The sequence below is a fragment of the Myotis brandtii genome, unplaced genomic scaffold (assembly GCF_000412655.1).
Source record: "Myotis brandtii unplaced genomic scaffold, ASM41265v1 scaffold846, whole genome shotgun sequence".
In the NCBI taxonomy this organism is placed as follows: domain Eukaryota; kingdom Metazoa; phylum Chordata; class Mammalia; order Chiroptera; family Vespertilionidae; genus Myotis; species Myotis brandtii.
In genome coordinates this window covers 72,652-82,255 of record NW_005371437.1, presented here as the reverse complement: position 1 = coordinate 82,255, position 9,604 = coordinate 72,652, and positions in this window count along the sequence as shown.

Sequence of the window (9,604 nt, the reverse complement as noted above, 5' to 3'; positions counted from 1 at the left end):
ACATCTACATCTACATCTATATCTATATCTATATATATATATATATATAAAGAGGTAATATGCAAATTTTCCAGGATGCCATAACATCATGACTGCTCAGGAGGAGGCTGCGCGTGCAGTTTGTCGGGAGGGGACTGCATGCGTGGTGAGGCAAGCCACAGATGGCGAGGCCTGGGGAGAACAGAGGGCCGGCTAGTTGCCGCGGCTGAGGGGAGTCCTGGGGAGAGCATAGGGCCTGCCAGTCGCCATTGCTGTGGGGAGGCCCAGGGAGAGAACAGGGCCTACCAGTATCGCCTCTGCGCATGAGCTGCAGAGGAAACACCTTTTCTGACCGCTCATTGGCTAAGCTCCCAGTATGTCACTCGCAGTGTTCTTGGTAATTTGGGTAATAAGAATCCAAGAAGGTGATGTAGGGTTTTTCCACATCATTCCTGTTGGAAAAAATAAAGGTCCACTGCTGGAGGGGCTACGAAATGTCATATCATGCCCTAGCCAGTTTGGCTCAGTGGATAGAGCCTTGGCCTGTGGACTGCAGGGTGCAGTTTTGATTCCAGTCAAGGGCATGTACCCTGGCTGCAGGCTCCTCCATGGCCAGGGCCCAGGTCCGGGCTCATGCAGGAGGCAACCAAACAAAGTGTCCTTCTCACATTGATGTTTCTCTCTGTCTTTCCCTCTCTCTTCCAGGCTCTCTAAAAATCAATGGAAAAATATCCTCAGGTGAGGAAAGAAAAAAAGAAAAAGAAAGAAAGAAAGGAAAGAAAGAAAGAAAGAAAGAAAGAAAGAAAGAAAGAAAGAAAGAAAGAAAGGTCATATCCTATGAAAAAGACATCTTGAAAATGCCTAAAGAAAGTTGTCATTTTTTTCATGGTGAAGGGACTGGACTCCGTGTGATGAAAACACCTTGACGGCTGCGGCAGTTTTGGTAATATTATTATATTTAAAATCTTTTTTGGAGATATTAATGTTTATTGCATGTAAAATATAAAAAATAAAATCCTATCTAATAAGGAGGGAATATGCTAATTGACCCTCATGCTGTTGTAAAGATGATGGCACCCACAGCCAATAAGGAGGGAATATGCTATTGACTGCCCCACCCTCAAAGATGGTGGCGCCCACAACCAATAAAAAGGGAATATGCTAATTGCTGCCATGCCCTCAAAGATGGTGGCACCCACAGCCACAAGATGGCGGCGCCCAGTCCTCTCAGCCCCACCGGGGCAGCAGGTGCACTGCAAGACTGGGCCCACCCCCAGGCAGGCCTGGCCACTCCACGTGCCTACCTCCAGAGTCCCCCAGCCCCCTCAGCTCCACAGCCACCCAGGGCTGGCCTGAGGTGCAGGCAAGCATACTGATTTTTTAAAATATATTTTTATTTATTTCAGAGAGGAAGGGAGAGGGAAACATAGATAGAAACATCAATGATAAGAGAGACTCATTGATTGGCTGCTTCCTGCACACCCCACACTAGGGATTGAGCTGGCAACCAGAGCATATGCCCTGATCAGGAATTGAGCATGCCCTGCTGGTCCACGTTCAACCACTGAGCCATGACAGCTGGGCCATACTATTTCTAATGAAAGTTACTTGAGAAACAGCTGGTGAAAGAACAACACCCTGACTCTCCTCTCTCTGTCTCCCTAAAAGCAGGAAATAAATCTCCCCTATGAAAGGTACCCTCCCTTAACCAGGAGTTAAAGAGACATCCTCACCACCAGAGATAGGGAATTCAGGACCCAGAGGCCTATACAAACAAGTCTCATTAATTCTTTAATAATTTACTCCCCTAAGCCAAACTCTGCTTGGAATCTTCACTGATTAAGTAACCACACCTGACTCTTTGTCTTGTCCATTCCTCATAAATATATCATTTCTTTATCTAAAAAGTAGAAAAGTGCCTTCTAGGGACATTTCCTTAGGTCCCAGTCTTGTGAGAACACTGTATTAAATTCTTTTTTTCCCTCCTGTTAATCTGTCTTACATCACTGCACTTGTGAGAGACGGGAAGGGGGGAAATTTCCCCTTGCCCCAATGATACTCTTACACACACACACACACACACACACACACACACACACAGACGTGTGTGTGTGTGTATATATATGTATATATATATGTGTGTATATATATATATGTGTATATATATATACACATACACACACACTAGAGGCCTGGTGCATGAAAATTCATGCACTGGAGGAGCAGGGGGCGGGGGTCCCTCAGTCCGGCCTGCCCCCTCTCACCGTCTGGGAGCCCTCAAGGGTGGGAGGTGACCTGGCAATCAGGGGAAGGCGACACCCCCATCACACCTCTGCTGCTGCCACTGCTGGCAGCGCAAACCTCGGCTGGCCCTGCTTGTCTGAGCCTCAGTCAGTGAGGGGTGCAGGAGGACCCAAGGCCCCCGGCAGGGCTGAGAGGACTGGGCGCCACCATCTTGTGGCTGTGGGCACCGCCATCTTGTGAGGGCATAATGGTCAATTAACATATACCCTCTTTATTATACAGGATTTTTACAGACATAAATATCTATGTTTGTAAACAATATATGTTTAATTTTGTACCCAGACTGGGTGAAACCATTCGTCTTTATCTTTTCCTTTAAGAAAGCATGTTCTAAACAACAAAGGGGACATCTATAAATCTTTCAACAATAAAGATAAATTTTAAAAAGATCGTGTTCTGTCTGGTAATGGGAAATGATCATAAGTTGGAGTTTACATTTCCCATTTCCCTCCACAAAGATTCCTAAGGGCAAAACTTATTTGTCAACAGAAAAACACACCAACGTGAGAATGTTTAGAGAAAGCATCCCTAAAACCTGTACAAGTCCTGAAACAGGTTTTAGGATGGCTCCACTGCCAAATGGCGTTTTTCAGGTTTACTGACCTTCACTCTGGCTTCAGTATCACCGATGCGTCTCGCAAGGTCCCTTCTAAGAGGAGAAAAATGACAGATGTTCAGTATTTGGCATTGTTAATAAAAAGAAATGCCTGCATGTACATTTCATGCTTGTTTAAAATTTGCATTCTCCTCTCAAGAACTCCACAAGTAAATTTTTCTGTCATTTCCAGCACCAGGCTTGCTTTATAGATGGTTGCCCCTCAAATTTAAGGTGGCATCAACTACTCAGCAGTCATAATAAATAATTTTAATGGGCTATTTAGAAATATAAAAATATATTTTAATTTAGGCAAAAATCTATGATGAACCAATTATAAAAATTTGAAATAAAATAAGGATCTGCATTGCAGTTGTTTGAGATAACCTCATTCTCCTTACCCTGATTCCAAAAATCCTACTTACAAACTCAGGCCACCAGTACAGGCAATAAAAGAAAACATACATAAATTGGACCAATCAAAATTAAAAACTTCTGTGCATCCAAAGGACACAACCAGTGGAGTGAAAAGGCAATGCACGGAATGGGAGAAAATATTTGCAAGTCGTATGTCTCAAAAGGAGTTTATATGCAGAATATGTCAAGCACCCCACATCAAAGCTCCAACAAAACACTCAGATGAAAAAAGGGCCATGGATTTGAGTACACATTTCTCCAAAGATAATATACAAATGGTTACTAAGCACATGAAAAGGTGCTCCACATCACTAACCATAAAAAATAATGACAAATCGAAACCATACTGATAACACCTCATCACATTAGCATGGATGCTATAAAAATATTAAATCTGAAAATAGCAAATGCTGTGGAGGACATGGCAAAATTGGACCTTTGTGCACTGCTACTGGGAATGCAAAGTGGTACTGCCTGATTCCACTTGCATGAGGTACTTGTATGGGTATAACATAATAGAGTTACGGTTTTGTAGGAGGAAGAGCCATGCAGATGGATGGTGGTGATGGCTGCACAGTAAGAATAATGTACTTAATAACACTGAACTGTCCACTTAAAAATGGTGAAGATGGCACATTTTACATTATCTGTCTTTTACCGTAATAAAAATTATGAAATATAAATTATTCTTATAAAAAATTAAAATGGGCAAAGGACTTAAGAAAGCACATTAAAAGATGCTAAACATCACATATCAATAGGGAAATTAAAAAGAAAACCATAAGATGCCAACTTCACACCACTGAGATGGCTAATATCAAAAGGCAGAAAATAACAAGTGTTGGGAATAACGTGGAGAAATTGCCATCCTTGTGACGGCTAGAGGAAACGTAAAATGGTGCAGCTACTATGGAAACCAGTAGAGCAGTTGCTCAAAAAAAATTAAAATAGGATTACCATATGATATAGCAATTCCACTTCCAGGTCTACACAAAATACTTGAAAACAGTGACTCCCTAGTGATTTTGCACACCCATGTTCATAGCATTATTCACCAAAAGATAGAAGCAACCCAAGTGCCCATTAATAAATAAAGAGATAAACAAAATAGGTATTCCCACATAATGGAATATTATTCAGCCTTAAAAAGGAAGGAAATCCTATCACATGCGACAACTTGGAAGAAACTTGAGGGCATTATATAAGTGAAATAGTCCAGTCACAAAAAGAAAACCACTGTATGATGCCACTTCTAGGAGGCACCTGGGTAGCAGAGTTGTTTCATGTGCACAGTTTTAGTTTAACAAAATGAAGTGTTCTGGGGGTTGATTGCACAGCACGAATGTACTGAACACGACTGAACTGTACACTGAGAAATGGTCAAGATAGCAAAAGTTATCATTATGTATACATTACCACATTTAAGAAATGACCACTGACCAGAAACCAGATTTGATTCACATGACGACTTCTGAAAATATTTCCCTGATGCGCAGAAGGCATTCCCCTCCCCCAACCCCGGAGCACAGGTGGCTTTTTGAGCTTAGAAAGGGAAGAAGGCGCAGGGCAGAGAAAAAGGTGCTGAGAAATAAGCCCAAACCTTAGAGAACTGGGCGCCGCTTGGAGAATGCCGCTTACCTTGTGATCGTGTCCGGGTATGGATTGTGCTTGTACATGTTTTCCAGCTCCTCCACTTGGACCTGCGTGAACTTACGGCGTTGGATTCGTGGCTTCGGGATTTCGTGCTGAGGACCAGCAGCAGGCGGCAGGAGGGCCATGGCAGCCTGCTGCTGCCCGGGCTCCTGGTCGCCTCCTCCGCCTTCCTGGTTGCTGTGGGCTTCGTGGCCGATGGCACCTTCCTGGCCGATGTCGCCTTCGTGGCCGATGTCGCCTTCGTGGCCGATGTTGCCTTCCTGGCCGTTGTCACCTTCCTGGCCGTTGTCACCTTCCTGGCCGTTGTCTCCTTCCTTTTTGGCCTCGTGGTTGATGTCGCCTTCTTGGCGGACATTATTCAAGAGGCACAGCTCTCCTTCCTCAGCCTGGGCTGCTTCGGCTTCTGGCTCCACACCCTGCGCAGAATCAGATCTTATTAGCACATCGGGAAAAATTTCAGCTAGGCTCCACAATCCGAAGTCATAATAGTCCCAGGGCGGAGTCTCCTCCATGGCTGAAATGCAGGCGAGGATGACTATGCCCTGGAACTGTGCTGGTCCTGGGAACCCAACTGCCTGCAGTAGCTGAGAATGTTTCTCTTTGGCGCCTGGTACTGGTTAAAACCAGTTTGTAGCAAGTTCAATGTCTATGCCACCTGATTTAGATGATTGCTATTGGCTCTTCCTCCCCCGCTCCCTCCACTGTCTGCTTCCCAAACTAGTGTTGCTGGGTAGGACTTACTTAGGCGGGAAAGCCTCAGGGGCGTGGCCAAAAAAAGAGATACTATGGGAAAGAAGGTTGCTGATAGTGGGCATGGTTGTGTGGAATCTGTGTTCTAACTTTATCTCCACTTATATCTCCCGGCTTTAGCAGAGTGTCTGCCCTGAGGAAAGGGCTGTGCTTTGTTGTACAAGTTGATTTGGGGTGAGGGGCATCAAGAGATAGATAGCGCCCAGTGTGAGACCTCACAGAACCACAGGAGCCCGTGAGGAAAAGATGGGGGACTGTCTCAGGAACCAACATTGGGCCCTGCAGGCCACGGGCTAGGGATTACTGAAATGATAAACCAGGGGCTTATTTCCCTGGGTTTCTGTGAGGACCCTGAAGGCAGAGCAGGCTCTGCTCCCCGGAAGCCAGGAGGTGGATCTGGGGGCGCGGTGTGCACAGTGTCCTGGGCCAGACGCCCTCTGCAGGAAGCCCAATGCACCCCTTGAGAAAGGTCAAGGACTCCAGAGCTGTAGACACCAGTCCCTGCCCGAGTGCAAGCCTAACCCAGCCCATTGCTTAGTGCGTCCAAGAGCGCTGGCATCGCGGGGTCTCTGGACACCGCAGTGGCGTGTGTGTCCTCTTCTTCCTGCCAGTCCAAAGTCTCTGGTTGCAGGTCCTCCGAGCAAGTTCAGGGCTCCCTGTGCTGGGCCCTGGCTGTGAAGCCAGGTGCGTTTCCCCTGTTCCCCCTGCTGCCTCGTTCTTACTACTTTCCTCACTTTTTCTAGAAATATATCATGACCAATTGCGGAAGAAAAGGATAAAATTGTATGTATTGTAAAGAAAAGCAGATCCAGGCCAGACTGAGGGCTCTATGGTTCTCCCTTCAAGATGTGCTGTGTATATGCTCCATGGGGTGTTAATATCTCAGATATGGAAAATAGCTTCTAATAATGGGCCCTAGGCTTGGTATTCTACATGATTTACCCTCTTGTTACCATCACCAACATCATTGTCCTCAGCATTATTTTATGAAAAAACTACTGGCCTGGTGCATGAAATTCGTGCACATTAAAAGGGAATTAATTAGAGGAAATATTTTAATATTGCCATTTGCCCTTTCTCTATAATAGAAATGTCATATATGAAAGAAAATTAGTAAAATGTATATGAAAATCTTATTCCTGTTAGAGTATGGGGAACACTGCAGAACCCAGAGCCAAGTACCGCCCACCCTCATGTGCCTCCAAATCACGCGAGACCCAGACCTGGCTGGCCCCAGCCCCATTGGGTGAGATCCAGACCCAGCTGGCCTCACCCCTGTCAAGCCCCACTGGGCAGGGGGCACAGCCTCTGTTCCCCTGGCCCGGTGCCAGGTTGGGTACACAGCCTCATGTCCCCTGGCCTGGCGCGGGGTGGGAGGTGCAGCCTCACGTCTCCCATCAAGCCCCACCGGGCAGGGAGCGCAGCCTCAGGTACCCTGGTGCACCCTCAGGGCCCCAGCCCAGTGCTATGGTGGGGGGCACAGCCTCAGATCCCCTGGCACAGCACCAGGGTGGGTGGCATGGCCTGAGGTCCCCTGGCCTGGGCCAGGACAGGGGCCATACTTTGTGGTCCCCTGTCAAGCCCCACTGGGAGGGGTTTGTGGCCTGAGGTCCCCTGTCAAGCCTCACCAGGCAGGGTGCTGCCTGAGGACCCCTGGCCCGGAACTGGGGAGAAGGGCTTAGCCTGAGGTCCCCCATCAAGCCCCGCCAGGTGGGAGGCATGGCCTGAGGTCCCCCATCAAGCCGGGTGGGGGGCGTGGCCTGAGGTCCATCACCCTGGCCTGGCAACACACACCCTCAGGTCCCTGCTGATAGCTCGTTGTGGCTCGTTATGGGAACCCTGCCTCTGCTGCGGGCGCAGCCATCTTGTGATAGCATGATGGCTTGAGGGTTAATTTGCATATTACCTCCTTATTATATAAGACTAGAGGCCTGATGCACAAAATTCATGTAAGGGGCTCATTACTCAGCCTGCCACAGTGGCTGCCTTGGCCACCGCCACCGCCTGCCTTTGCCTTGACCACTGCTGGCCCTGGAGGCTGCCTCTGTCTCTGTCCCCACCGCCAGCAGCTTTATCCAGAAGGTCATCTGGAAGGACGTCCAGTCTAATTAGCATATTATGCTTTTATTTTTATAGATTAAACCATTTTGTGCATCCTCAAAGGTATGGGGCTTAGGAACTTCACAGACTGTACCAAAGGAGTAAATGTCCCCTGCTTGGATTGTAGAGGATGGCTAGGAAAGCAGATAGGAGATGGTGATTGACATCCATGAGGTGTTAATATCTTAGATATGGAAAATAGCTTTTAATAATGGGCCCTAGGCTTGTTATCCTACATGATTTACTCTCTTGTTACCATCACCAACACCACTGTCCTCAGCATCATTTTATGAAAGGAATTAAACCATTTTGTGCATCCTCATAGGTATATGGGGCGTAGGAACTTCACAGACTGTAGCAAGGGAATAAGTGTCCCCTGCCTGGATTGTAGAGGATGGCTAGGAAAGCAGCTAGGAGATGGTGATTGACACATCCACAGTGTGTGTGTGTGTGTGTGTGTGTGTGTGTGAGAAAGAGAGAGGGAACAAGCAATAATGCAGAGGCCAGCTCATGACTTAGATGGAGAACTGGGATGCTTTCTTTTGTCTTTACTTTTTCTTTAAATAGGAAATAACTGGACTCCCTCTGAAGGCAGGTCTGTGAAATTGCACAAAACACTCCATAAAGTCTCTTTATATAAAAACACATGTAATGTAAACAAACCATACCAATACTCTGAAAAACCAAAAGATAGGCAGATTGAGAACTTTGGATTGAAACCCACAGACATTCTGACCATATTAGTGCTGTGCACTTCTCTTGCCAGATTTTGATACCATTGCATTTAAAGACTGCTTACCACTCACCCAGGGAGAACATCACTTTCTCTTTGGAAAAGGGGCAGCTTAATCCACAGTTGACTTGTTATTTCTTACTAGAGGCTTGGTGCATGAAATTTGTGCACTCAGGGGGGGAGGGGTCCCTCAGCCGGACCTGTGCCCTCTAGCAGTCCAGGAGCCTTCAGGGGATGTCCGACTGATGGCTTAGGCCTGCTTCCTGGGAAGCCATCAGTCGGACATCCTTAGTGCTATTGCAGAGGCAAGAGAGACCCCTGCCACCGCCACTGCTCTCGCCAGCTGTGAGCCCAGCTTCTGGTTCAGTGGCACTCCCCCTATGGGAGTGCACTGACCACCAGGGGCAGCTCCTGCATTGAGCATCTGCTTCCTGCGCTGGTCAGTGCATGTGATAGCGACCAGTCATTCGCCATTTGGTCAATTTGCATATTAGCCTTTTATTATAAAGGATTGCACTGCATGTAGCTGCCATGTTATATATGCCCTCAAATTCTAAGACAGAATAAACGCAGGCATGAATGAATCAAATAGAAAAGGACACGATGCAGAGGAAAGGGAATTCATTAAATGCTGCAGACAGAGGAAAGCACAAAACCTCCATCATCAGTATTCAATAGTTTATCCTTTTTTATTTTATCTCAAAATATTGCATTTGGCTAAAGTGAATCCTTATTTAAACAGAATGTGTAAGAACTCTTTTAGCATCCTACAATACTTCTGTCTGAATACTTGTTGGAGTTGAGGTTTTGGTGTGACTGGGTGGGTTTATGGAATTCATGTGACATCCTTGCAAATTTCTCCTGGTTAGAATGAAATACAACCACCTGGATATTACTTGGGGTATTGGGATTGGGGAATGGGCCAGAAATAATCTCATTTTGAGACATACTCCCAGTCATAACTTTTGTTACATCTTTCTGAGTATTTCAATCCTGGTGAAAACCCTTAAAGTGAGCTTTTGAGGTAAGAGGAGGGCAGGCCAGAGAGAAAAGGACAGCTCTGTTGCTTGACC